This window comes from Molothrus ater, chromosome 10 (assembly GCF_012460135.2).
Source record: "Molothrus ater isolate BHLD 08-10-18 breed brown headed cowbird chromosome 10, BPBGC_Mater_1.1, whole genome shotgun sequence".
Lineage (NCBI taxonomy): Eukaryota > Metazoa > Chordata > Aves > Passeriformes > Icteridae > Molothrus > Molothrus ater.
The window spans coordinates 22,649,023-22,655,949 of record NC_050487.2 but is presented as its reverse complement, the minus strand read 5'-3'; the positions used below and the strand labels follow the sequence as shown (position 1 = coordinate 22,655,949).

The 6,927-nt window shown below is 41.5% G+C and overlaps 1 long non-coding RNA gene across 1 annotated transcript; it reads right to left on the bottom strand.

The window, feature by feature from the left end:
* Nucleotides 1-2,374: 2,374 nt before the first annotated feature.
* LOC118690021 (uncharacterized) lies at nucleotides 2,375-6,643 on the bottom strand. Its single transcript, XR_004980723.1, has 3 exons — nucleotides 6,626-6,643; nucleotides 5,174-5,219; nucleotides 2,375-2,435 (listed from the first exon to the last, which is right to left on the bottom strand). It is a non-coding gene; the product is annotated as an uncharacterized LOC118690021 (long non-coding RNA).
* Nucleotides 6,644-6,927: the final 284 nt, after the last annotated feature.

Genomic DNA, 6,927 nt, shown 5'->3' with positions numbered 1-6,927 from the left:
AATGGCCCATGAACAGCAGAGATCTCTGGAGGGAGGATTGGCTGTGGGAGAGATAAAGAAAACTGCCCAAAGAGCAGCAGAGAACTGCCCCAGCTCTGACAGATGGCAAATAGAACACACACATATTTTACAACCCAGGACACGTGTTCGTCCATCACTGGATGAGCACAGCTGGACAATGGAGAGCCAATCCTTCCCCTTAGGATAACCAGAGCTCTCTATTCTGCATGAAGTTTTTGGGACACAGGGTTTAAAGCCCCAAAAAGGTGAGGGGTCTGTGTTACCTGTGGCTGACAGCTCGCCCAGGGCAGCCTCATGCCGCTGAAATCCACGGGACAGCTTGGCACATGCCAAGGCAATTATCTGTGTTAGCACACAGGCACTGCCAGGAAGGCATTAATCTGGAGATGATTAGAACCTGCTGTTTTCTTTGTGAATGATTTATCTATTGACTGTGGGAGTCATTTATTGATAATTTACAAATGGAGAACACGGCGTGGCTCTGCCGGCTGTTGGCAGCCACTCCTGAGCTGTCCCCAGCAGTGTGCTCCAGCCATGTCTCTCTGTCATCCCTCGTGCTCCAGAGTCAAGTGGGAGGTGTCCCTGTCCATGGCAGGCTTGGAATGAGAGCAGCTTTTGATGCCTTAAGATTTAGCTTTTGTATTTCCCAGATTCTGCACTGCCTTAGTGTGTGACTCTGAACTCCACATCAAGTGTCAGCAGTTCCATTTTCCAGCCCCAGAAGCAAGCAGCCACTGCAGCTTCAGCCCCAAACACTGCAAACAGCAGGGGATGGAGGAGAGAAACTGGGAGGGTGGGGCTGCAGAACCTGGAGCTGGAATTGGACAATGAAGCCAACATGGAAATGGACCAAAACTTGTAAAAGTATGAAAACTCCTGACACGCATCTTGAGTCCATCTTAGGTGTAGCCTCAGCCAGGCTCTTGTACTGCCCAAGGTGGACCCTTTGAAGGCCTTTTAATAAATCTCTACTTTATCTTTTAGCTCTGTCCAGCCTCTGTTCCAGGCAGCCTCTCCAGGGCTCACTTTGAGGTCCCTCCCCACCCAAACCATTCCACAACTCTGAACCACACCCTGGGCTTGGAGCCTCTTTACCCCATACCCAAAATCTCCATTTGCCCAAATTCTCCAAACCAACTTCAATAAGAACCTTCAAGGGAGCAGAACAGAGATACAAAACCCACAGCAAAATGGGAGAATTCCTTTGCTGTACTCAGTAAATGCCTGTGTTAATTTATCTCCCTTTTTATCTTCCTCTCACATATTTATGTGGCACAAACAGCTCCTGGAAGAGGTACAAAATTTAGGAGAAGAGAGCCTCCTACCTCAGTCAAAGAAATCTATTCCATGACAAAGGAAAAAAGATGAAAGGTATTTGTATTAGCAATAAAAGAACACCAGTGCTAAGATTTTTATTTTTTTTTAAACTGTGAAGGACAAAACAGAAATCATATAAAAGACAAAAATAAACAGAATTAATAGGAACTCAAAGCAAGGACAAGCTGCAGGTCCCTGATGGTGTAACAAATTACAAAGCAGGTAGAAACTAATGTCAAGAACTATTTATTCATCTCTATAATGGGAACAACTTCAGGCAAGGACAATAATCACAAAGCAGGAAAGTGTTCATTAATTAAATGGAAACAAATCAGAATTGCTCAGGCACAGCTTGCCAAGGATCCTTTTGGCAGGCAGAGATATGCAATGTTCCTCCTTGTGCTCAGAACCTTTTGCATGACAAGAACTTGAAGGGAGTTTATCAAGGCTCCTGCCTGCACAGGTAGCAACACTGGGTTTGTGTTTATATATAAAAAAACCCATCAAAAATGGAAATCTTGATCTCCTATACGTATGAAGGGCTTAAAAAACCTCAGCAGTGAATCACAGGCCATGGTGAAACCCTTGACTAATTTAACTCTTTCATGAGGTTTTAGATCAAACCTAATTTCAGTGAGATTTCCAGGCAAAAGTTGTTCCAGTTTTGGAAAACCCCAAATTCTCGTTAGCTTTTCATGGGATTTTCAGACTGGTGACTACCAAAGCAGGTCCTCTGTGCTTGCTTATCCCCTGTGATTCATCAATTCCCAGTCACAGCACCAGATCCCTCACCAGATATTGGGGAACATCCCTACCCCATGGGTAGCACCATGGGTAGCCCTTAAATACTCTTAAAAAAGCTAAATACCCTCCTAAAATTGTTAAATTTCAAATTTCCCATGACTGGGAATGGAGATACAAACCAGATCTTCCCTTTACTAGAATAGGCATAATTTTATTACAATTTCTGATATTTTTATGTAACATTTTTATTATTATAATTATTACTCACAAGGTTTTCCTCCTCTGGTCTGTCCATGCAGACACATCCTGATCTTCTCTCGGATCCAGTCCTCCAGACCTGGAGACACACAATCCTATTTTTGGAGCAAAGAGAATAAATATTAGGCAAAAAAAAAGAGGAATTTCTGGACATAAGCAGTGCCCCAAGCTGGGGGCTTGGGCCATGAGTTTGAATTCCACTGCTTGAAGTCTGAAATGTTTGGGGATTTTTAGATCTGACCCTTTGTGGGCTTCAAAGGGCTCAATCAACTGCAGCTCCTGAAGCACCCAGGACAATTTGCATACAGAGGGACAATTTATTTGCAGGGTTTCAGAGTGTCACAAATTAGGAGGGCTGAGTTATGAACTCCTGGAGGCCCTGATGTACAGAGGGAAGTGCAGTGAATCCCTAATGACAGCCCCATAACGATGATGTGATAAATACAACATTAAAAACCCAATAGAGGCATGAATCTGCTATAATTTAAGGAGCTGCCATCAAACACAACAGGGCTGCGTTTTTGTTGCCTTTTTTTTTTTTTACTGCTGCATCAACACAGAATGGTTTGGGTTGGAGGGACCTTCCAAATCATGAAAACTTTCCAAATTTTAGGAGATTCCTTCCTTCCTTTTTTCTGTCCTACATTTTCTCTTTGCAAATATATAAAGCAAAAAAAACCCAATCTGAGAAAACTACATCAGCTATTCCACACACCAAAATCCCTAAAAAAAGAAATAAACCACTCTCCACATTAAATACAACTTCCCTTTTTACGCCACCTTTTTCCAAGTGGAAGCCTCCCCATTTTTTTCATTTCACTGTTAACTTCACACAGCTCAATGTTGACTCCACAACCAAAAAGAAAAAAAAAAAAAGAGGAGAACATTAAGATTTTCATAATTCTCCTCTTTATTCTGGGAAGTCACTGCAGGAGTTTTATAGGGAGGAAAAAAGTAATTTCTGAAAAGCGAAATGAATGCAATATTCATGGGGTGATCTGACAGACCATGTTTGAAGAAGCATAAAATTATCTGCCTATGAAGGTCAATTAGTTCTGACATTAATTTTGGTAGCAGAACTTAAACCAGTCCTTATACACCAGAACACACCAGTTCCCTACACAAGTTACTATATATATATATATATATATATATATATATACACGCAGCAAATTCTAGAAAAAAAAACAGGAACATTTGCAAATTGCAAAACATTTTCTATTATTATTTCAATTTACAAGGGAACTGGAACATCACTAAATACTTTGATAATATTTCAGCTTCAGGCAATGAGCACTGCTGGCACATTCCTGTTGGGGATGGGGCCTGGCTATTTTGCAGGAGTCAAACCAAGGGCCATTCAGGAAAAGTGCTTAAGAAACTGATGGAAATTAGGAGTTCTTTGGAACCAAGCACTGAAAACCATAATGAAACTTTATTTCAAATTAATTACACCTTTTAATCGAAATGGTGGAGAGGTTGCCAATCTAAACACAACGAATTACAACAAAATCTGATGTAAAACAGAAGTAGTTTAAAGACTTCCATGGAAGGGAAATAATTTATCATTCTGCATGAGAAATTTCATTTTCTACTTTAAAAAACACGACTTGCCAAATGAATCCAGCAATAACTGGAAACAGACCAACTTCCACAAATGAATGTTTTATATTTTCAAGTATACTTCAGTTAATTACAAAATTAATTGGCCTTGAAAATACTGGAGAGTCTATATTTCATCACCCCCATCCCAGGCATGTGGGGGGACATTTTTAACTAAATCCAGTTCTCTGGTCTGAAAAAAAAATCTGCAGAAAATAGCATGAGTTTTGGGGGGCTTTTGTGGTTGGTTTTTTTGGTGTGGATTTTTGTGTGTGTGTGTTTTGTTGGGTTTTTTTTTTGGGTGGTTTTTTTTGTTTCTTTGTTTCTTTGTTTTGTTTTGGGAAAAAAATAACAGTAATCTTTGTAAGAGCCCAGAACTGCAGTTTGAGGCTCTAGAAGAGCCAGCTCCCCCCAGAAAAGACGGGAACACACATGACAACAGCATTGCAGCACACAGCTCCTCTCCCTTCACTTTTATGATCTTTTGCCCATAATTTTTTATCGGTTCCTGACTGCAATTCCCAAAAGGAGAACACTGCAGTCCAGATTTGAGCATTGCTGCTCATGTTTTCCTAAAGAGTCTCCACTGAAAAGGGGCATCCCTGGCAATCAGTCAGCACAGGGAGATTTTTTGGATTTTATCCCAAATCTCCATTTCTATCCCCATATTCCCTCACAGGACACAGGATCCTCCCCCAGCTCTGGAAAATGAATCTGCTCCATCCATTCCTAATGCACAGAACACTGGGAGGTAAGGAAAGGCAGGAGTGGCTTGGAGAAATTTATTAATAATTTTTACAAAAGAATAATTTGTGCGATTCTTTCCAGAACCAGAAATAAATATAAGGAATAATTTACCATTGCTCAATTTGCCATAACCAGCTGAGGGAGCCTGCCTTGGCAGATGGTGTTTCTGATCAACAATTCCCATCATTCCTTCAAATTTAAAAATTAAATGGCCAAAATTAAAATGTTCTGATGCCTATGTTAATATTGATTTCTGTCTCCTCGTTTCTTGTCAATTCTAATCTCAATATTATTTGTTTTTCCTAAAAAGGAGTCATCACTGGAAAAATTTAAACTTTAAAGCAGCTGTGTCCTAAAAATAACCAAACCCAAACCATTTGGTGACTATACCTGCCAAGGTGGTCAGATGGGAAGGATTTTCTCAGCCCAGTGCATCCATCCCACTCCCTACTCAGCACTTTTGTATGGAATATCAGGATCTCACCTGTACTGTCACTCAGCTGTCCCCTGGTGTCACCCAGGCTGTAACCCTGTTAAAGGAGCAGAAGGAAGAGGCCTGTAACAGCTTTATGTTGTACCTATCACCCCAACAATGCCCTCACTCAAATAACACCTGGTTTAGGACCAGCCAACTGAACTGAACCCTCAGGAACTTTTAAGATAAAGAACTATAAAACTTCCACTCAAGACACAAAGAAAAAATTAGAAATACAAAGAAAATACTAGAAATACACATTTCTACCCCTCTACTTTTACTCAAACACTAAATTAGACCCAGCCCATTTTGAGCAGAAACACGCCAGCTTCCAGAAGTTTATTTTTTACAGATCCACGGCTCCTTTCAGCTTTGGGGAAACTCAAACATCTGCTTATCCTGGCCAAGGCACTCAGCATCCTGCTGCCAAGCAAGTGCTCCAGTCAGTGCCCCGTGGTTTCTGCTCTCCATCCCTCTGCTGGCTGCAGACCAGCAGAGCTCCAGGTTCCCTGCGCTGCCTCTGTGCAGGCTCAGGGCTCCGTGGATGCTGCTGCTATTATTAGGCTGCCCTGGTTCCCCCTCAAAGTCCTCCCACAGCTCCCAGCAGGATGCCAGGAGCTGGCAGGCTCGGAGAGCCTGAAGGCTGTGCATCTGTTCCGAGACTGACAGGTAGCACAGCAAGTTAAAAAGCCCAGAAATTTGCAGCAGGAGGCTCAGCCTAGACAAAAAAAAAAAAAAAAAAAAAAAAAAAAAAAAAAAAATCACAAAAAAAATATCCCTGTTTCAGTTTGTTTCCCCAAGCACCAGGTCATGTTCTGCCATTGCTGCCTGTCAGGGCAATTCCTCAGCTTTGAGCTTTTATATTTTTCAGGTTCTTTTTATATTTTTTTATTTATATATTATATATATTTTTATATATTTATATATATATATACTATATTTTATATATATTTATATATATTATATTTTTAATATATTTATATATTTTTTAAATATATTTTTCAGGTTCTTTTTTTTTTTTTAAGGTGCTGCTTTAGTGTGTGGGTCTGGGCTTCCTATAAGAAGAGTAATTCCAGTGAGCTCTGTGCACAGAGCAGGGAGACAAAACAATTCCTGCTCCAGCTGGGCACCAAGGACAAATGATCCAAATCTCAGCCCCAAGAGCACAAACCCCGTGGGCTGGAGAGAGAAAAACAAGCAGGGTGGGACTGCAGGGGCTGAAGCTGGGATGGGACAATGAACTGCAAGATGCAAATGGAGCAGAACTGATCCAAGGCAGCGCTCGTGCATTTTGGGGCCATTTTGGGTTCATCTTGTGCCATTTTGGTTCATCTTGGGTGAAGGAAAGGCACGTCCAGGCAAGGATTAAAATCATTATTTAGGCACTTCCCAAACATTTTGCTCCCTTTCCTGCCCCACAAATCGATTCCCAGGCTCCAAAGGCAGATGGGGAGTTCTCACCCTCTCATTGACCACTGGTGGAACACAGGGTGAAGAATCTCAAAGGAGGATTTTTGTAGCCTGGTAACTGCTCTTCAACCTGTAAATCATCTTTAGAACGTGATCAGAGAGATCTCTGAGAGACCACAGCCAGCAAAACACTTGAGAAAGTCCTGAAAGAAAAAAAAAATCCTCATGAAACAGGGAAATATTCCACTCTGCTGGTGTTAGTCTTTTCCTTGACTCCACATCCAAAGCTGGAATCTGAGTGCCAAAGGGAAGAGGTGGCTTCAGGCTGGTGCTGCACTGGTGATCAGGGCACA